Below are 21946 nucleotides of genomic sequence, written 5' to 3' on the forward strand. Positions count from 1 at the left end.
TCTCTGCTTCAATTCTACTATCCTAAAAGTATTAGCCATCCCACAGTTCTACTGTATTCAACTGAAAACCATAGAAGGGTCTTCAGTACCAGAGCATGCTAGTAAGCCTGGTATTTGACTGCCAAAGATAACATAATTCCAAGGTAAAGAATGTGGGCAGAGATGCTGCCTGCCTTCTGGAAAGAGGTTTTATTCTAATAGAGCTCTTCAGATGATAGTTCCATGTCAACCCAAAGCAAGTTCAAAATTAAACCTAAGAGAGATATAGGATGATGGAATCTCCAAGATCTTGAGGAATCTTGCCAACTTCTTCCCTTCCAGATATGCTTATATCTGCCCCACTCCTATCAAAGAAAGCTGTGAGCATGGAATCAAGATTCCTTCTTACTCAGCAATATGGATGACATGACTTTCTTACTTCTGATTTAAGAAATCCTGCACAGCAGAAAATCTTTCAGAAAACTCAAGACTGTAGGACCCAATTTAAAAACAAAAACAAAAACAAAACGTTATTCTAAAAGTAATTATCTGCCTGTAAAGCAAATGGGGCTTGGGTAAAAGGTCTTGATATCCCTTTGAGGACCTGTGGACTTTGCAAAGCAGAGCAAAAAGGATTAATCACTGGCCCTGAAACTCATCCATCTTTACAAGTCCTACTTTCCAGTGTGTGAGCTCCAACCCTCCCAGAGTAAGTTGCACTATAACAGTAGAGAGCTGAGTCACTTGAGGCAAAGTTGTTTGGTTTCAACAACTAAATACAGGGATATCTTCAGGATACATCCTAGAGTATTAGAGATTATTTTCTCCCCACATCTGGAAAGTTGAGGTGCAAAATACTAAAATTCGTCATAGTCATAAGATCCTTTGTATTTTTATTATCTAAAGAAATAGGTTCCAAGTGAAGATGAAGAGATAATAGTAGAACCAAGAATACCCAGCAGTAACAGTTAATATGTTCCAAGTACATACTGTGTATTAATACTAAGCACCTTTACTTTGCTTTATTTAATATTCACAAAAACCCCATGAAATAGATGTATTATTCTGTTCTCACACTGCTATAAAGATACTACCCAAGACTGGGCAATTTATAAACAAAGAAGGTGTAACTGACTCACAGGTCCACATGGCTGGGGAGGACTCCGGAAACTTACAATCATGGCAGAAGGGAAAGCAGGCACCTTCTTCACAAGGTGACAGGAGAGAGAGTGAGCAAGAGAGAGAAGCAAGGAAGAGCCCCTTATAAAACCATCAGATCTCATGACAACTCAGTCACTATCATGAGAACAGTGGATCACTATCATGATCCAATCACCTCCCACCAAGTCTCTCTCTCAACACCTGGGGATAGCAATTCAAGAGGAGATTTGGTGAGGACACAAAGCCTAACCATATGAGTAAGACTTATTCCCATTTTGTGCATGAGAGTAATAAGCTCCAGAGAAGTCTAGTAATAACACGGTTATTAGGTGGCAGAACTTGGATTCAAATCCAGAGCCCTCTTATTCCAAGTCCAGGAAATTAGCCACTGAACTTCAGTTTATTTATCTATCCTTGCAAATGGCTGGACTTTCAGGACTGATCTTGGAGTTTGGTCTGTGTGATTAATGAAGTTGGAGGAATTAGAGACAATTGCTGACTTGTGTGGATACCTGCACTTGGGCTCTGCTGAGTGGGTGCACTGGGTCCTTCAGGTTTGCTAGTTAAGGGACAGTGTCTCAATATAAGGCTGGTGTCAATGGGGAGAGTAAAAGTGCTGACTTTGAACATGGTCTTTGGAAGTAGTATTATTTGAAAAAGCTGTGCAGTGTCAGAGCTGACCAAGAATCCAGCTGTGAACAGCACTCTAAAGAGTGTTGATAGAATCTGGGCTATCCAGCTGTGAGGGGCCCAGAAGTGCTTGAAGAGGTGACAAGTGCTGGAGACCTCCTTTACCCCTCCCCAGCAGCTGCTGCTGCTAACAGCAGAAGCTGCAGAGACTCACAGCAGCCAAAAGTCACAACCACTACACTACACTCTCAGTCTTAAGGCATCACCACCAATCATGAGGGATGTAAATCAACTGCCCCCAAAGACAATGATGCCCCTGCAAGCTGCAGAACAGAGCTTGGACACTGGGCCACAGTAACAACCTAGCCCCACTAAGGGCAACAGAGGAGCCAAACCAGAGAAATTCTTGCTTGATCTTTCCCCGCCTCCTCTACCGTAGGCAATGGGTAGAAGTTGAAGCTAGAGTATGGCTTATTAGCCAGGGATAACGTAGAAAATGCTATCAGCGTGATGTAAAGCAATCAGTAGGGGCTTTGGAGTCAACAGTACCTAGATTCAAATCCTGATCTTTCAGTGGACTTGCTATGCAATCTTGCTAAGTTAAATAAGCCCTTCAAGTCTTTCTTCATCATTAAAGAGAATAATAGTAATTTCTGTTTAGAGTTATGGCAAACATTAAATGAGATACTTTATAACTTGAGATACATAGTGGATTTCCAAAAATGTTAATTTTCTTCTCTCCTCTCATACATCCACAGAGGGATAAAAATAGCAATTTTCTGCTAAGAAATCCCATGAGGTTGGGTGCCCAGAAATGCCAAGTGAAAAAGTAAGCCAACTATAGAGACTCTGAAGTGCAATGTAGATTGTCAGTGGAGATGCCACCAGGGAATGTGAGTGGGTTCCAGCAGGAAATATGTTAAAATGCTCAGACATGCGCTTTCCAGTTTTGATTATTTTTTATTCCTACAATGATGTAAGTGTCTGTGGGTAATGTGATGAACACAGAGAGTGCTTCCAACTCCAGCATCTTTTGAATCAGTATTTTAACCCAACTTGAAAACTGTATTCAACACTGTCAGATACAGAAGTTTGTAGGTAAATAAAAATGTTTGGAAGCTATGATCCCATCCTTACCTGTGAAGATACTCTCCTCATTCAAGGCCAAGTCCCACTGCCATATGCTTTATCAACATTTCTGTTGCAAGTAGCAGAAACCTCAACTTAAACTGGCTTAAGCTAAAAGATATATGGCTCAGGAAGATGAAGAGTCTGGTTTAGCTTCAGTTCCAGACTGATGTAGACCTGAAATTATGTCAGCAGGACTCAGGTCCTCACCGGTCTGCTTTGTGTTGGCTATATTTGAGGATCTGCATGGTGGCCCACAATAGCTTCAAGACTCCTGTGTCACAAAAACCCAGTATAACAGAAGAGGGAAACTGTCTCTTGGGTGGCACAAAGAAAAAATTTGAGATCCAGATTAGGGTTTTATGATTATTAGTAAACCCAACTTGGTCAGGTGGGTGGACTGGGAGCATTATCTTGGCTTGGAACATGAGATACCCCTGGGAATAAAGTCAGTGCCATTGTGAGTAAATGGGCTAAGACTAAAGAGGTATGGTAAACCCACAGCAAGTTGGGTACTGTTGACATGTAAGCAGCATGGATACTACGGAGCAAAATTTCCTCTAGTACACTAGCCCCTAGAACAACAGCCTTTACGTCCCTTAAACTTTACCAACTTCCTTTATGCCACTCATTTAGGGCTTACCGCATGCAACTTTATATTTCAGGTTAATGATTAGTGCCTCAAGGGCAGAAGGTATCTTAAATCTTCGTCTCCATCAACATTGTCTTTCATAGTGCTTTGCCCATAGTGAGTAAATTAAGGGAATTTAATAGAAATTAATGAATTTAACACAGGCAAACATTGAAAATGAGTAACTGGAGTCAAAAGTTGAAATAGTTGATCTGGGGAAGAGATTAAGAGGAAACTATGTTAAAATTATACAGTTTCCAGTTGAGTGGAAGAAAAGGAAATCAGGGGCCCTTTATGCAAAAGTCGCTGTCAGAGACTTTGAAGTGTAATGTAGATTGCTGTCAGAAATCCCTAACTGCCTTAATGTGTCTGCTCAGTCATCAAGAGATTGAGAGGACACATTGCTTATGTGCACCAAAACCCCCATGGAAAACAAGCCTGAACTTTTCCAGTCAAACCAACAAGAAACATTACCTAAAAGATGAAGGAGGCAGGAGAATTAATTGGAGTGTAGAGGATAGGGAGGAGGCAAGGTCTCCACAAAGAGAAAAATGGTTTTCCAGTAATTCTATCAAGAATTTAGGAGAAAAAGGCAAAAGTCCAGATAGGAAAATTCACTATCAAAATTACCCAAAAAGTCTGTCTTCAGGATTAGGCCTGTTCACCATCAAATCTGGAGAAAGTCTTCATTGCTACATAAGACAGAAAAGTTGATTTAGTCTTTTAAATACAATCTCACTCTTTTAAAATTAACCTCCAAGCTTATCAGGGCATGGAATGTAGATTGCTTCTATTTTATTAAGAATTTCCCATTTCACCTTGTCAGGAATGCACAGCACTCACAAAAGTATACGAAATTTATTATAACCCCATTGTTGAGAATGACATTTCAACGGAGAATTTCCCTTTAAGAGAAAAAACTAAATATGTCTTTGAGACAACATAGAACAGGAGGTGGAAAACTATGGCAAGTAGGCCGAATTCAGCTTGATGTCTGCTCTTGTAAAGTTTTATTGTCACACAGCCATACCCATTTGCATACTGTTGTCTAGTGGCTGCTTTCTAAACCCATAAGAGTAGAGTTGAACCGTCCCAATGAGAATTGTATTAGCCATAAAGCTTAAAATATTTTAGCATCAATGAGAGCCCTTGACAGGAAAGATGTGCCAACCCTGGCCTAGAAGAAAGAGGATTCTAGCCCACAAGAAACAGGGGTGCTTTTTCTACCAGTTCTCAAAGAATCAGACATATTAATGGTAAGATGATAGCATGGTGTTTGTCATCATCAGTGAGGACTTACAGACTGTGAGTAAAGAAGCCAGGAACAGAGAAAGACAGAAGTGGAGTAGGAAGCCACTCAGGAATCCAGAGGGGCGAGATAAGGGAGGGCAGAGGTGTGCGTCAGGCCTCCATGGAGCAAGAGAGAAAGACAGGAGCAATTAGCAGAAAAGCATGCCGTGGCTTTGTCTGCCTCAAAATGTTTCTTTCCCCTGCTACTGCTGCACATTTCAATGTTTTATTTCTCCAACCCTCTGAGCATTACCAAACAGTTATTATCTGAGCTTCTAACAAACAATTATTCCAGCTCCTAATTTATATTTCAATCATTTTAACTACTGATCTTATGATCACATCCAGGCCCTGATCACATTAGTGTCTATTAACTATGCAGCAACCAATAAAATCTGCATGAGAGACTTATTCCATATATACTCCTTTAGTACAATTTATTAAAATAATGTAGACTATTAACGTTTAAACTAAATGTAATATATATATTTAATATAAAAATTCTCATTACTGTGATTAATAAAATTTTTAGTGTAAGCTGATATTTAGTTAGAGAAAATGAACAAGATAAGCCAACTGAACTATTTCACTTACATTAATTTAATTAAATATGACTTTTACATTATGTAGGATCACATACATACCACTGATAATTCTAACATATTTAAGGAATCAAAAAGTAGACCCACTATCAAAATTACAATTAAATCACTAATGGTCTTTTTGTTTTTTCAGACGGAGTCTCACTTTGTTGCCCAAACTGGAGTACAAGTGCTGTGATCTTGGTTCATTGCAACCTCTGCCTCCTAGGTTCAAGCAAATCTCTGCCTCAGTCTTCTGAGTAGCTGGGATTATAGGTGCCCGCCACCATTCCTGGCTAATTTTTGTATGTTTAGTAGAGACAGGGTTTCACCATGTTGGCCAGGATGGTCTTGAACTTCTTTTTTTTTTTTTTTTAATTATTATTACACTTTAGGTATATCTCCCAATGCTATCCCTCCCCCCTCCCCCCACCCCACAACAGTCCCCAGAGTGTGATGTTCCCCTTCCTGTGCCCATGTGTTCTCATTGTTCACTTCCCACCTATGAGTGAGAATATGCGGTGTTTGGTTTTTTGTTCTTGTGATAGTTTACTGAGAATGATGATTTCCGATTTCATCCATGTCCCTACAAAGGACATGAACTCATCATTTTTTATGGCTGCATAGTATTCCATGGTGTATATGTGCCACATTTTCTTAATCCAGTCTATCACTGTTGGACATGTGGGTTGGTTCCAAGTCTTTGCTTTTGTGAAGAGTGCCGCAATAAACATACGTGTGCATGTGTCTTTATAGCAGCATGATTTATAGTCCTTTGGGTATATACCCAGTAATGGGATGGCTGGGTCAAATGGCATTTCTAGTTCTAGATCCTTGAGGAATCGCCACACTGACTTCCACAATGGTTGAACTAGTTTACAGTCCCATCAACAGTGTAAAAGTGTTCCTATTTCTCCACATCCTCTCCAGCACATGTTGTTTCCTGATTTTTTAATGATTGCCATTCTAACTGGTGTGAGATGGTATCTCATTGTGGTTTTGATTTGCATTTCTCTGATGGCCAGTGATGGTGAGCATGTTTTCATGTGTTTTTTGGCTGCATAAATGTCTACTTTTGAGAAGTGTCTGTTCATGTCCTTCACCCACTTTTTGATGGGGTTGTTTGTTTTTCTCTTGTAAATTTGTTTGAGTTCATTGTAGATTCTGGATATTAGCCCTTTGTCAGATGAGTAGGTTGTGAAAATTTTCTCCCATTTTGTAGGTTGCCTGTTCACTCTGATGGTAGTTTGTTTTGCTGTGCAGAAGCTCTTGAGTTTAACTAGATCCCATTTGTCAATTTTGGCTTTTGTTGCCATTGCTTTTGGTGTTTTAGACATGAAGTCCTTGTCCATGCCCATGTCCTCAATGGTAATGCCTAGGTTTTCTTCTAGGGTTTTTATGGTTTTAGGTCTAACGTTTAAGTCTTTAATCCATCTTGAATTAATTTTTGTATAAGGTGTAAGGAAGGGATCCAGTTTCAGCTTTCTACATATGGCTAGCCAGTTTTCCCAGCACCATTTATTAAACAGGGAATCCTTTCCCCATTGCTTGTTTTTCTCAGGTTTGTCAAAGATCAGATAGTTGTAGATATGCGGCGTTATTTCTGAGGGCTCTGTTCTGTTCCATTGGTCTATATCTCTGTTTTGGTACCAGTACCATGCTGTTTTGGTTACTATCGCCTTGTAGTATAGTTTGAAGTCAGGTAGTGTGATGCCTCCAGCTTTGTTCTTTTGGCTTAGGATTGACTTGGCGATGCGGGCTCTTTTTTGGTTCCATATGAACTTTAAAGTAGTTTTTTCCAATTCTGTGAAGAAAGTCATTGGTAGCTTGATGGGGATGGCATTGAATCTGTAAATTACCTTGGGCAGTATGGCCATTTTCACAATATTGATTCTTCCTACTCATGAGCATGGAATGTTCTTCCATTTGTTTGTATCCTCTTCTATTTCATTGAGCAGTGGTTTGTAGTTCTGCTTAAAGAGGTCCTTCACGTCCCTTGTAAGTTGGATTCCTAGGTATTTTATTCTCTTTGAAGCAATTGTGAATGGGAGTTCACTCATGATTTGGCTCTCTGTTTGTCTGTTGTTGGTGTATAAGAACGCTTGTGATTTTTGTACATTGATTTTGTATCCTGAGACTTTGCTGAAATTGCTTATCAGCTTAAGGAGATTTTGGGCTGAGACAATGGGGTTTTCTAGATATACCATCATGTCGTCTGCAAACAGGGACAATTTGATTTCCTCTTTTCCTAATTGAATACCCATTATTTCCTTCTCCTGCCTAATTGCCCTGGCCAGAACTTCCAACACTATGTTGAATAGCAGTGGTGAGAGAGGGCATCCCTGTCTTGTGCCAGTTTTCAAAGGGAATGCTTCCAGTTTTTGCCCATTCAGTATGATATTGGCTGTGGGTTTGTCATAGATAGCTCTTATTATTTTGAGATACGTCCCATCAATACCTAATTTATTGAGAGTTTTCAGCATGAAGGGTTGTTGAATTTTGTCAAATGCCTTTTTTGCATCTATTGAGATAATCATGTGGTTTTTGTCTTTGGTTCTGTTTATATGCTGGATTACATTTATTGATTTGCTTATATTGAACCAGCCTTGCATCCCAGGGATGAAGCCCACTTGATCATGGTGGATAAGCTTTTTGATGTGCTGCTGGATTCGGTTTGCCAGTATTATATTGAGGATTTTTGCATCAATGTTCATCAAGGATATTGGTCTAAAATTCTTTTTTTGTTGTGTCTCTGCCCGGCTTTGGTATCAGGAGGATGCTGGTCTCATAAAATGAGTTAGGGAGGATTCCTTCTTTTTCTATTGATTGGAATAGTTTCAGAAGGAATGGTACCAGTTCCTCCTTGTACCTCTGGTAAAATTCGGCTGTGAATCCATCTGGTCCTGGACTCTTTTTGGTTGGTAAGCTATTGATTATTGCCACAATTTCAGCTCCTGTTATTGGTCTATTCAGAGATTCAACTTCTTCCTGGTTTAGTCTTGGGAGAGTGTATGTGTCGAGGAATTTATCCATTTCTTCTAGATTTTCTAGTTTATTTGCATAGAGGTGTTTGTAATATTCTCTGATGGTAGTTTGTATTTCTGTGGGATCAGTGGTGATATCCCCTTTATCATTTTTTATTGCATCTATTTGATTCTTCTCTCTTTTTTTCTTTATTAGTCTTGCTAGCGGTCTATCAATTTTGTTGATCCTTTCAAAAAACCGGCTCCTGGATTCATTAATTTTTTGAAGGGTTTTTTGTGTCTCTATTTCCTTCAGTTCTGCTCTGATTTTAGTTATTTCTTGCCTTCTGCTAGCTTTTGAATGTGTTTGCTCTTGCTTCTCTAGTTCTTTTAATTGTGATGTTAGGGTGTCAATTTTGGATCTTTCCTGCTTTCTCTTGTGGGCATTTAGTGCTATAAATTTCCCTCTACACACTGCTTTGAATCCATCCCAGAGATTCTGGTATGTTGTGTCTTTGTTCTCACTGGTTCAAAGAACATCTTTATTTCTGCCTTCATTTTGTTATGTACCCAGTAGTCATTCAGGAGCAGGTTGTTCAGTGTCCATGCAGTTGAGCGGTTTTGAGTGAGATTCTTAATCCTGAGTTCTAGCTTGATTGCACTGTGATGTGAGAGTTTGTTATAATTTCTGTTGTTTTACATTTGCTGAGGAGAGCTTTACTTCCAAGTATGTGGTCAATTTTGGAACAGGTGTGGTGTGGTGCTGAAAAAAATGTATATTCTGTTGATTTGGGGTGGAGACTACTGTAGATGTCTATCAGGTCCGCTTGGTGCAGAGCTGAGTTCAATTCCTGGGTATCCTTGTTGACTTTCTGTCTCATTGATCTGTCTAATGTTGACAGTGGGGTGTTAAAGTCTCCCATTATTAATGTGTGGCCTTCTAAGTCTCTGTGTAGGTCACTCGGGACTTGCTTTATGATTCTGGGTGCTCCTGTATTGGGTGCATATATATTTAGGATAGTTAGCTCTTCTTGTTGAATTGATCCCTTTACCATTATGTAATGGCCTTCTTTGTCTCTTTTGATCTTTGTTGGTTTAAAGTCTGTTTTATCAGAGACTAGGATTGCAACCCCTGCCTTTTTTTGTTTTCCATTTGCTTGGTAGATCTTCCACCATCCTTTTATTTTGAGCCTGTGTGTGTCTCTGCACGTGAGATGGGTTTCCTGAATACAGCACACTGATGGGTCTTGACTCTTTATCCAATTTGCCAGTCTGTGTCTTTTAATTGGAGCATTTAGTCCATTTACATTTAAAGTTAATATTGTTATGTGTGAATTTGATCCTGTCATTATGATGTTAGCTGGTTATTTTGCTCGTTAGTTGATGCAGTCTCTTCCTAGTCTCAATGGTCTTTACATTTTGGCATGATTTTGCAGCGGCTGGTACCGGTTGTGCCTTTCCATGTTTAGAGCTTCCTTCAGGAGCTCTTTTAGGGCAGGCCTGGTGGTGACAAAATCTCTCAGCATTTGCTTGTCTGTAAAGTATTTTATTTCTCCTTCACTTATGAAGCTTAGTTTGGCTGGATATGAAATTCTGGGTTGAAAATTCTTTTCTTTAAGAATGTTGAATATTGGCCCCCACTCTCTTCTGGCTTGCAGGGTTTCTGCAGAGAGATCTGCTGTTAGTCTGATGGGCTTCCCTTTTTGGGTAACCCGACCTTTCTCTCTGGCTGCCCTTAACATTTTTTCATTCATTTCAACTTTGGTGAATCAGACAATTATGTGTCTTGGAGTTGCTCTTCTCGAGGAGTATCTTTGTGGCGTTCTCTGTATTTCCTGAATCTGAATGTTGGCCTGCCTTGCTAGATTGGGGAAGTTCTCCTGGATAATATCCTGCAGAGTGTTTTCCAACTTGTTTCCATTCTCCCCGTCACTTTCAGGTACACCAATCAGACGTAGATTTGGCGTTTTCACATAGTCCCATATTTCTTGGAGGCTTTGCTCATTTCTTTTCATTCTTTTTTCTCTAAACTTCCCTTCTCGTTTCATTTCATTCATTTCATCTTCCATCGCTGATACCCTTTCTTCCATTTGATCACATCGGCTTCTGAGGCTTCTGCATTCTTCACGTAGTTCTCGAGCCTTGGTTTTCAGCTCCATCAGCTCCTTTAAGCACTTCTCTGTATTTGTTATTCTAGTTATACATTCTTCTAAATTTTTTTCAAAGTTTTCAACTTCTTTGCCTTTGGTTTGAATAACCTCCCATAGCTCGGAGTAATTTGATCGTCTGAAGCCTTCTTCTCTCAGCTCGTCAAAGTCATTCTCCGTCTAGCTTTGTTCCATTGCTGGTGAGGAACTGCATTCCTTTGGAGGAGGAGAGGCGCTCTGCTTTTTAGAGCTTCAAGTTTTTCTGCTCTGTTTTTTTCCCCATCTTTGTGGTTTTATCTACTTTTGGTCTTTGATGATAGTGATGTACAGATGGGTTTTTGGTGTGGATATCCTTTCTGTTTGTTAGTTTTCCTTCTAACAGAGAGGACCCTCAGCTGCAGGTCTGTTGGAGTACCCGGCTGGCCGTGTGAGGTGTCAGTCTGCCCCTGCTGGGGGGTGCCTCCCAGTTAGGCTGCTCGGGGGTCAGGGGTCAGGGACCCACTTGAGGAGGCAGTCTGCCCGTTCTCAGATCCCCAGCTGCTTGCTGGGAGAACCAGTGCTCTCTTTAAAGCTGTCAGACAGGGACATTTAAGTCTGCAGAGTTTACTGCTGTCTTTTTGTTTGTCTGTGCCCTGCCCCCAGAGGTGGAGCCTACAGAGGCAGACAGGCCTCCTTGAGCTGTGGTGGGCTCCACCCAGTTGGAGCTTCCAGGCTGCTTTGTTTACCTAAGCAAGCCTGGGCAATGGCGGGCGCCCCTCCCCCAGCCTTGCTGCCGCCTTGCAGTTTGATCTCAGACTGCTGTGCCAGCAATCAGTGAGACTCCGTGGGCATAGGACCCTCTGAGCCAGGTGCGGGATATAATCTCCTGGTGTGCTGTTTTTTAAGACCATCGGAAAAGCGCAGTATTCGGGTGGGAGTGACCCGATTTTCCAGGTGCCGTCTGTCACCCCTTTCTTTGACCAGGAAAGGGAACTCCCTGACCCCTTGCACTTCCCGAGTGAGGCAATGCCTCGCCCTTCTTCCGCTCGCACACGGTGCGCACCCACTGACCTGCGCCCACTGTCTGGCACTCCCTAGTGAGATGAACCCGGTACCTCAGATGGAAATGCAGAAATCACCCGTCTTCTGTGTCGCTCACGCTGGAAGCTGTAGACCGGAGCTGTTACTATTCGGCCATCTTGGCTCCTCCAGTCTTGAACTTCGGACCTCCTGCCTCAGCCTCCCAAAATGCTGGGATTTCAGGCATGAGCCACCATGCCCAGCCACTAATGGTCTTTCTAGATAAAGCATACTAACCTCTCTCACTTTACTAGATAGGATCTCAAGAATTAAACAAGTTGAAAAGTAATACAGTAATACTGCTTTGTTTTCCTCCTTAAAAACCTCATTGTTTCAGGTTTTTTTGTTTGTTTTTTGTTTTTTTTTTTCCTTTTCAACTGCACTAGGTTTGCGTGTTTGTGTAGGGAAGAGACGGGGCAGGAGGTCGGGGCAGAGAGAAAGAGAAAGAGAGAAAGTTACAGACACAGAGAAAGGGAGAAGCAGATTCCATGCTGTTTCTGTGCATTATCTCTTTTTATATAGAAATCTTTCCCCAAATGATTTCAGGATGAATATGCTGGTCACACTCCACTTTCTTCCTTCTGACCTTCTGTCTCCACCTGGGCTGACATACCTGCCCTGACACTTTCTAACTTTGTGACCTCTGGTAGATAAGATAACTACTTCAGCCTGGTTTCTCCATTAGTAAAATGGGAATGGTGTTGGAGGTGGCTTTGTAAGGGTTAAGTGAGATAGGTAGAAACAGTCCAGCCTTCAGTTACTAGCTCTCAGAGCTGGATGCCTCTGCTGCTGCCTCTGAAAATGTTGATTGACTAGTTGTCTTCAAGCATTAGCACACAGCCAGTGTGACCAAATTACCTTCTACACTTCGAAAGTCTTCCCGAGGTTGCCATGGCCTTGAATCCACCCTATTGCTCTTTTCCGCTCTCCTTGTCTGTGCTGATGGCATTCTGCTGACCCCTACATTGTGCCGTGATGGTTAAGGACTAAAAGGTGGAAGAGGAGAGTGAATTGAGCACCAGTACTGGGGTCTGATGGATCTGTGCTTGAGTCTCAGCTTACTGACTGCATGGCACTGGGTAAGTATTTAGTGTCTTTAAGTCTTAGCTTTCATCTCTACTAAGTGGGATGACCAATAATTGTACTTACTAAAGGGTTTTTGTGAATACTAAATGGTTACTGCAGATAAAGTGCTTACAAGAGTGTCTGGCCCATATTAAGAGCTTAATAGCATACTATCAACAACAAATGAGACACTGACTCCTAGAACAAAAGCACTGCTCTTTGGTGGCTGGATCATGCACTTGTGGTGAGTTCAGGACTTGGGGAGACCCAGAAACATGTCTGCAACCAGCAGAGTAGCTGGCAGTGTGAAGATTCCATTTTTGAGAAGAACAGAGAGCTTTTTCTATATTATCCTGTTTCCCACAATGAGGTAGAAAATGGGACACTGGAAGACTCCAACTCCATGTTCATTTTTTGACATTAACTCATTAAAAGAGAAAAAATCCCCTAAACCAACAAGTAGTGTCAAGGAAAGTCACTGATGCTCCCTCCTTAGGCTCTATCAGGTTATTTTTAAAGGGTCTGCTTGAGAATCACTGAAGCTACAAGTATAGCCAGAAACACAGCCACTTTCAGAGGGCAAGATCAAAGTGAAAAGATGAAAATTTGCCCCTAAAAGTTGTCATTCTCTGAAATGCACCAAGAGCCCTGATGTTTGATAATCTGGTTTCATACCCCAAAGCAAGGTACTTCTGCCTCCATTGCTAAGAAGGGACAAGAATAAGCTGAAAACAAAATGCTGACTTTTGGGCCTACGATCTGCACTAATTTTTGTAATTCTTAAACCAGGAGGAGAACCTGAACCCAGCCTGAATTATCGCCCAATCTCCTTAATAAATGTGGACAGGGAAATCTCAGTAAAGGTGCTGGCTAATAGGCTGGAACAGATATTCCCACACCAAATCCATCCCAATCAGGTAGATTTATTTGGAACAGACAGTGAGGCAATAATGGGAAGCAATTATTAAATGCAGTACAGTGAACTTCTGGAGACAGAGAAGGGCCTGTGGCTGCCATTCCACCTCCTTCTCTGAAGGGCCTTTGATCACCTAGCCACTCTGCCCCTCCCCTTCATTCAGCAATAATTTGGACTGAAGGCAGCATTGTTCAGGGGGAGCTCTCAGGACTCACAAGTCCTTCCCACCCCTCTCAGTAACAAACTAGTTAATAGGACTTGTGTCATCACCTTTGTCAATTTCCCTTGCCCCATGACCCTTATTTTATTTCAAAGTTATGTTAGAAACCTGTAGAAGAGGCTTACTTCCTCTGTCAATAAACCCTCTACTTCTAAGAATCTGTCCTTTCTTTGCATTGTAAGGTGCTATTGCAGGGTCAATAGCATGGGCTCTGGAGCCAGACTCTCCCTGATTTGAATTCTGGACCCAGTAAGTATCAGCTGGGCATATGACTTAGACTTCCTGTTTCAGGATTTCTTTCCTGTGAAATGGGGATCATGTAGAATGAGCTTCACTGAGGTGTACAAATCAAACAAGCTTATGCAAGTCAAGAGCAAGTTAGTTAAGTTAGTGCCTGACACGCAGTAAATGCCCAATAAATTTTAGCAAGCGTTATCATCACCATCCTCATCATTTTTGCAGGAGTTGTCCATTGCATCTGAGACTCCCTAGTTCCAACTTCACAAGAAATTGATCTCATTTTAATAAATAATTTAATTTTAAGAAATCTCTCTTCTCTACTTTATTTTCTGAATTCCACTTTCCTGAGTAAATCTTAGGTAAAACTCAGCTATCTGTGATTTTTTAAGTTATTTTCACTTGTTCAATATTGCCTCTAAAATTTGTTCAATGTCTCTTTACCCCTCTTCTGGAGTATTCTTGGGTTATCCCCTAACAAAGCTTTATTGAAAAGCCTTAAGTTGCATCTATTTCATGCCCAATGATTATATTATCTTTTTCACACATTCCACTAGCTGATATATATATGTGTGTATATATATGTGTGTATATATATACACATATATATACACACATATATATACACATATATACACATATATATACATATATACACATATATATACATATATACACATATATACATATATACACATATATATACATATATACACATATATACACACATATACACATATATACACATATATACACATATATACACATATATACATATACATATACACATATATACACATATATACACACATATATATACATATATATATATACACATATATATATATACACATAAAATCATGCCCATGTCTCTATCATTTAAGTTCTGGTTAATGTGTCAATTCCTCTGCATTTGCTCTTCCTCCTGTCAATATTTCCTTTAAGTACATTCTCAGTTTCAGGTATGGAATCTGTGCCTCAGATTTCTGTAAATTGCCCCTACTTCTAAGTAAAGTGTCTTCTTTGGGTTTAAGAATATAGATAGATAGATAGATGATTGATAGATAGATAGATGATAGATAGATAGATAGATAGATAGATAGATAGATAGAGCTTTCACTAATTTCCTGACAGGAAAGAATTATTGATGGCCCTTTTAGTATATGTTTAATATACTTCCACTTTTATCTTTAAGAAGAAGAAAAGATAAAGGTAGAAACATATATGCAATTTCATTATAAGATGCTATTTAAGGGTCAATGGCATGGGCTCTGAAGACAGACTCCCTGATTTAAATTCTGGACCCAACATATATCAGCTGGGCATATGATTTAGGCTTCCTGTCTTCAGGATCCTTAGCTGTGGAATGGGAATCATGTCGTATGAACTTCACTGGGGGGGTTGTATGAATCAAACAAGCTCACACAAGTTAAGGGCAAGTTAACTAAGTTAGTGCTTACCATATAGTAAGTGCTCAATAAATTTGAGCAATCATTGTCATCACCATCCTCATCATTTCTGCAGGAGCTATTCTTTATATACTTTGTATACATATATAGTATGTTTTATATACTTCCACTGATATCTTTAAGAAAAAGAAAAGATAAAGGTGGAAGTATATAAAGCATATGCTAAAAGGAAAAGAAAATCACATATTCTTTTACCTTCCAAAAATTCGTTGATTTCTAAAAACTTACTGCATCTTAAAATAATGTATCTGTTGAAAATGATAATTTTAATAGGGCCTTGCAGATTAACTAAGTGCTTAGTAAGTTTTGTAAAGCTTTGCAATGAACTGTACTGAGTCCATGATAAGTTCCAAGACTTTCTTCATGGAAGTAAATAACATTTAAGTAAGGTCTTGAAGCATCAAGTGAAGGTGAGAAATGCACTCAGGGAAGAAGCTAAATGACCATGGGCCCAGAGGAAAGAATAATCTAGAGGCCTTTGGCAAGTCAGAAGTCCTGAGTAGAGCTAGGTATGTAGAGGTTATAGGATGAAGATTCTTTAAGGTAAGCCTGTTTTGCTTTGTTTTATTGTATATATATTTAAGCTGTACAAATGATGTTTGGAAACCTACATACAGTGGTTGTATACACTTATACATAGTGGTTAACCACATCCAAGCAAATTTACATATCCATAATCTCATATCTTTTAGCCATGTCTGAAAAGTTGGATGATGAGGTTGTGAAAAGCCTTGAGAGCTATGCCAAGGAATTTTGACTTCATCCCAGTATCTGGGTCAGGAGAGAGTCATAATCAGAGCAATCATCTGAGAGGATTTATCTGGATTAATAAGGGAAAAGGTAGGAGCAAGAGAGGAGACCCATTAGGAGGCTTCTGAAATGAGTTAGACAAGAAGTAATAAAGGTTTAAATGAGAGTAGTATCAGCTAAAAAGAAAAAAAAAGGCATCGCATCTCATAGGGGTGAAATTGAAAGGACTTGGCAACTAATTGGATGTAGAATTCCAAGTGAAAAATGCTGAAGATGCTGAGCTGGACCTCAGAGGGCTACACCTGGCCTCATGGGCTGAGAAGAAAGGCCGAGGTCACTGCAGTAATGAATGCTGTGGAAGAAAACTAGGGCTCAGAGGAGTCTGCAAAGGTGGAGGAGGACAGCCCTGCTGCTGTGCGGCAGCCCAGCAACTCCACATCCCCCACTGTCGTTACCACACCTGAGCCTATGGGGACTGATGCTGGGAACAAGTACATTAAAGCAGGTGGTGATGAACCAGAGTACAAGGACAGCTGGGGCTTTGGCTTTGGGGAGCTGGTGTGAGGAAAACTGCAGGGCTTCTCCTGGTGGCCACATTGTGTCTTGGTGGATGACAGGCCAGAGCTGAGCAGCTGAAGGCACCCACTGTGTCATGTGGTTTGGAGAGGTGAGTTCTCAGTGCTGTGTGTAGAGAAGCTGATACCACTGAGATCCTTTTGCAGTGTGTTCCACCAGACCACCTATAATACAACAAGCAGCCCATGTACCACAAAGCCATCTACGAAGTCCTGCCGGTGGCCACCAGTGTACAGGGGAGCTGTTCCCAGAGAGCCATGACAGCGATGAGAGTGACACTGCCAAGGATACAGAGGTGCAGAGCAAGCAGATATTCAGATGGATCTTTGGGGGTTTCCAGCCTTCTGCCCCTAAGAGACCGGAGCCACAAAAAGAGGAGAAGAATCCCAGCAAAGAAGTTTATGCACACGTGTGGGTTGACCCTGAGGCAACTGCTTAGGCACCACCCCCACCAGCCAAAGAGCCTCAAAAGAGCACATACGTGGTGGTATGTGCCTGTAATCCCAGCTACTGGGGAGGCTGAGGCAGGAGAATCACTTGAACCAGGGAGTCAGAGGTTACAGTGAGCCGAGATAGCACCATTGTACTCCAGCCTGGTGACAGAGCAAGACTCTGTTTCAAAAAAAATAAAAAAAGAAGCTCGACATCAAGGAGATTGTTGATGAACACACAAGAGTAGTTAGTGTACAAGGTGAGGAAGAAGTGCCAGAACATCAAGGACTTTTGTGTCTCTTGTGGGAGCCTCAATGTCACTCTGGAACAGCCCCTCTGACAACATTGCAAGAACTGCTTCCTGGAATATGCATACCAGTATGATGAAGATGGCTATCAGTTCTGCTGCACCATCTGCTGCTGGGAGCACGAGGTGCTCATCTGCTGGAACAACTGCTGCAGGTGCTTTTGCGTGGAGTGTATAGACCTCTTGGTTGGGCCAGAGGTTGCCCAGGTGACCATTAAGGAAGATCCCTGGAACTGCTACATTGTGAACACAAGGCACCTATGAGCTGCTGCAGTGGCGGGATGACTGGCCCTCTCAGCTCCAGATGTTCTTCCTCAATAACCCTAACCAGGAATTTGACCCTCTGGAGTCTACTTGTCTGGCCCAGCTGAGAAAAGGAAGCTGCCCATCCAGGTGCTGTCTCTCTTTTTCGGGATTGATATGAGGCTCTTGGTGCTGAATGGCTTGGACATTTAGGTAGATCACTACATGTCTCAGAGGTGTGTAAGGACGCCATCATGGTGGGCATGCTGTGGCACCAGGGGAGGATCACACACATCAGGGATACCCAAACCATCACACAGAAGTACAACCAGGAGTGGGGCCCATTCTCTGCAATGACCTCTCCATTGTCAATCCTGCCCACGAAGGACCCTACAAAGGCACTGGCCAGCAGTTCTTTGAGTTTTATCACCTGTGCATCATGCACAGCCCAAGGAGGGAGATGATCACCCTTCTTGTGGCTCCTTGAGAGTGTGGTGGCCATGGACATTAGTCAAAAGAGAGACATCTCACAATTTTTTTTATTCGAATTCCATGATGATTAATGCCAAAGAAGTGTCAGCTGCACACCAGAACTGCTACATCTGTGGTAACCTTCCCAGTAAGAGCAGGCCATTGGCATTCACTGTGAATGTAAGCTGGAGCTGCAGGAGTGTCTGGAGCATGGCAGGAAAGCCAAGGTCAGCAAAGTGAGGACCATTACTACCAGGTCAAACTCCATAATGCAGGGCAAAGACCAACGTCTCCCTGTCTTCATGAATGAGAAGGACAACACCTTAGGTGCACTGAAATGGAAAGGGTATTTGTCCTTCCTGTCCATTATACTGACATCTACAACATAAGCCATTGGGCAAGGCAGAGACTGTTGCATGAGTCGTGGAGCATGGCACAATTCTTCCCTCCACTGAAGGGGTATTTTGCTTGTGTGTAAGGGACATGGGGGCAAACTGAGGTAGTGACACAAGGTTAAACAAACTAAAAAAAAAAAAAAACCCACAAAACATAATAAAACACTAACAATATAAGGATGGAGAGAAGTATCAGCACCCAGAAGAGAAAAAAGGAATTCAAAACAAAAACTACAGAGGCAGAAATAACGGAGGGCTTTGCCTTGCAAAAAGGGTTGGACATCATCTCCTGATTTTTCAATGTTTTTCTTCAGTTCTATTTAAAAACAAAACAAGATCCCTCCCCTTCCTCCTGCTCTGCCCTCCGCCTTTTTTTTTTTTTAAGAACTTTTGTTTTCTACTATTTTCCATCTATGTTGCTGCAAAGGACATTGATGGAGTTGGAGGCCATTATCTTAAGCAAATTAATGCAGAAACAGAAAATCAATTACCACATGTTGTCACTTATAAGTGGAAGCTAAACATTGCATACATATGGACACAAAGAGGGGAACAACAGACACAGGGGTTACTTGAGGGTGGAGAGAGGGAGGAAGTTGAGGATTGAAAAACAACCTAATCAGGTACTATGCTTATTACCTGGTAAAATAATCTGTACACTAAACCTCTGTGACACACAATTTACTTATATAACAAACCTGCATATGTACCCCTGAACCTAAAACAAAAGTTAAAAAAAGGATGGTGGGATGTATTATGTCTTTTGGCTCCGAACCCACTTTTCTACGTTAAGCTTTGGGATGCTGGGCATGGGACTCTACAAACATCTTCTCTCCTTGGCTAGCTGGATTCCTACTGTGTTCTACTGATGGGAGTGACAGAAAGAGACAGAAAAACTCAAGAGGCAGAAGGGGCATGCTTCTTCCTGTTTGCTCACTGTTCTAGTCAGCATCACCCCAGCTACAGCCCTTCGCTTTGGAAATGGCAGTTATTTCCAGTTTCCAGCTATTTTCCACTTCTAAAATCAGTCTCATGTTGCACCCCTTCAAGTTACTAGAGGGGGCTCTTTCCAGAGGTCCAACACCCAGCTTTGTAAAGACTTTCCTCCAAGTCTGTAGCTTCTAATAATAACAACCTTCCTCTTGAACCTCAGATTGGGTTTAAGATACCCGACTTTGTAAACTGTACACAAAGTTAGTACACAGTAGTTATTAAAAGGAGAACAAAGACTATTTTTTTCTAGTTGAGAATCAGGACAAGAAATTAGGTGGGTTGGATCATATTCCAAGGTCTGTGCTCTCTTCCCATCTTCTCTGTGCTTAAAGCACTCATTTGCTACCTAGGCTCGAGAATGTCACCTGTACACATGATTTGGGGCCAACATGGTCCACATTGTCCTTTTTTTTGTCTATGCCTTAACTATTGGAACAGTCAAGAGGTAAACGCACCAAGCTAAGTAGACCCTTCCACCAGCATATCAAAGAGCAAGCATCTTGGTGGCACTGTCTTACTTAGAATTTTCTCTTCCAGTCCTTAATGGTGTCAGGCTTCCACAAGACACCGCATTCAACATTTGAGTTATTTTGCAAGAGAAAGTTTAAATCAATCGAAAAAAGCAGAATCACCTTCAACAAGAAATACAACAGGAAAGAGGAAAAAGGACTCTGTCTCAGTAATAATTAGGCTCATCTTAAAATAAAATCTATTTCCTGAATGCACCATAATTTCTGAAGTCAGCAGACCTTGGTGCCTGTGCCTCATTGTTCTGTCTGTCAAACTAAAGGCCATGAAAAGCTCTGAACCACAACGGAAAAAACATTTCAAGATCTAAAAGTTGCTACCAAACACCTCTCTGGGGAACACCATCTTCATGGAATCACGAGAAAGAAGCCAGTCTGAGTCTTTAAGATAACTTAAGAAAAATTATGCAAATAGAGGAGCCAAGATGGCCGAATAGGAACAGCTCCGGTCTACAGCTCCCAGCGCGAGCGACGCAGAAGACGGGTGATTTCTGCATTTCCATCTGAGGTACCGTGTTCATCTCACTAGGGAGTGCCAGACAGTGGGCGCAGGTCAGTGGGTGAGCGCACCGTGCGCCAGCCGAAGCAGGGGCGAGGCATTGCCCCACTCGGGAAGCGTAAGGGGTCAGGGAGTTCCCCTTCCAGGGGTGACAGACGGCACCTGGAAAATCGGGCCACTCCCACCCGAATACTGTGCTTTTCCGACGGGCTTAGGAAACGGTGCCCCAGGAGAGTATAGCCCGCACCTGGCTCAGAGGGTCCTATGCCCACGGAGTCTCGCTGATTGCTAGCACAGCAGTCTGAGATCAAACAGCAAGTCGGCAGCGAGGCTGGGGGAGGGGTGCCCGCCATTGCCCAGGCTCGCTTAGGTAAACAAAGCAGCCTGGAAGCTTGAACTGGGTGGAGCCCACCACAGCTCAAGGAGGCCTGCCTGCCTCTGTAGGCTCCACCTCTGGGGGCAGGACACAGACAAACAAAAAGACAGCAGTAACCTCTGCAGACTTAAATGTCCCTGTCTGACAGCTGTGAGGAGAGCAGTGGTTCTCCCAGCACGCAGCTGGAGATCTGAGAACGGGCTGACTGCCTCCTCAAGTGGGTCCCTGACCCCTGACCCCCGAGCAGCCTAACTGGGAGGCACCCCCCAGCAGGGGCAGACTGACACCTCACACGGCCGGCCAGGTATTCCAACAGACCTGCAGCTGAGGGTTCTGTCTGTTAGAAGGAAAACAAACAGAAAGGACATCCACACCAAAAACCCATCTGTACATCACCATCATCAAAGACCAAAAGTAGATAAAACCACAAAGATGGGGAAAAAACAGAGCAGAAAAACTGGAAACTCTAAAAACCAGAGTACCTCTCCTCCTCCAAAGGAACGCAGTTCCTCACTAGCAATGGAACAAAGCTGGACGGAGAATGACTTTGACGAGCTGAGAGAAGAAGGCTTCAGACGATCAAATTACTCCGAGCTACGGGAGGATATTCAAACCAAAGGCAAAGAAGTTGAAAACTTTGAAAAAAATTTAGAAGAATGTATAACTAGAATAACAAATACAGAGAAGTGCTTAAAGGAGCTGATGGAGCTGAAAACCAAGGCTCGAGAACTATGTGAAGAATGCAGAAGCCTCAGGAGCCGATGCGATCAAATGGAAGAAAGGGTATCAGCCCTGGAAGATGAAATGAATGAAATGAAGCGAGAAGGGAAGTTTAGAGAAAAAAGAATAAAAAGAAATGAGCAAAGCCTCCAAGAAATGTGGGACTATGTGAAAAGACCAA

The 21946-nt window shown here is 41.9% G+C and overlaps 1 pseudogene; it reads left to right on the forward strand.

Annotated features, from left to right (window-relative positions):
- Positions 1-16553: 16553 nt before the first annotated feature.
- Positions 16554-18733, forward strand: LOC129030352 (DNA (cytosine-5)-methyltransferase 3A-like; annotated as a pseudogene).
- Positions 18734-21946: the final 3213 nt, after the last annotated feature.

This window comes from Pongo pygmaeus, chromosome 12 (assembly GCF_028885625.2).
Source record: "Pongo pygmaeus isolate AG05252 chromosome 12, NHGRI_mPonPyg2-v2.0_pri, whole genome shotgun sequence".
Lineage (NCBI taxonomy): Eukaryota > Metazoa > Chordata > Mammalia > Primates > Hominidae > Pongo > Pongo pygmaeus.